The sequence below is a fragment of the Penaeus monodon genome, chromosome 21, assembly GCF_015228065.2.
Source record: "Penaeus monodon isolate SGIC_2016 chromosome 21, NSTDA_Pmon_1, whole genome shotgun sequence".
Taxonomy (NCBI): domain Eukaryota; kingdom Metazoa; phylum Arthropoda; class Malacostraca; order Decapoda; family Penaeidae; genus Penaeus; species Penaeus monodon.
In genome coordinates, this window is record NC_051406.1 from 11,048,381 (window position 1) to 11,049,100 (window position 720).

The window sequence follows — 720 nt, forward strand, 5'->3', positions numbered from 1 at the left end:
AAAAAAGGGGGAAAGGGGGTTTCTTTCCTTGTCAAAAACCCCCTTCCCCCACCCACCCCTTAAATTCCCTCAACATTTCCTCCCAAATTGCCAAGGAATTCCGCAAAAAGGGGAAGCCAAAAAAAAAATTCCTTTTATACCCCCCTGATTTCCCTCCATAAAGGAAACCAAAGCCCAAAAAGGGCCCCCTTTTCCCTCTTTTCTTCGGGGGTTTAACCCAAAAAAAAAAGCAGTGGGTGGTTACAGAAATTTTCCAATACTTGTATAAGATTTACCCCCCTTTGATATATGGGTTTGAGGGAAAATTTCCCACCACGTTATAATATATGCTGAAGTAATACGACTGGTAGGTATGATAGCAGATAGTAGTAGCATGAAAGTAGCGTGGCGTGGCTGGAGAAGTCGCGTCCTGTACAGTGCAGTCGATATAACGGGATTTTAGAGTGACTGGAAGGCTGCGTATAAGGGTAAAAACGGCTGTTTAGAGACTCCCTATTGACTGACTGTCACTGGTATAGGGGGTTGAGGGCAGAACAGAGGTCAGGGGTCAAGGTCGTGGCTCATGTGTGACCGGGCTCGTATCGGGGTTTTTTACTAGTCGATGATTGGGGAATTTACCAGCGGGAGATTATGCTGGTTTTTCCTTTTTACTACTGGGTAAACTAGAGAGCTTCGAGTCCTTGGGAAGTGTAGTATGTTATTAGGGGGAGTGATGTGGGA

General features: G+C 45.4%; 1 protein-coding gene across 1 annotated transcript in view; it reads left to right on the forward strand.

Moving 5' to 3' along the window:
* LOC119586219 overlaps positions 1-720 on the forward strand; it is a 12,436-nt gene that overhangs the window by 10,859 nt on the left and 857 nt on the right.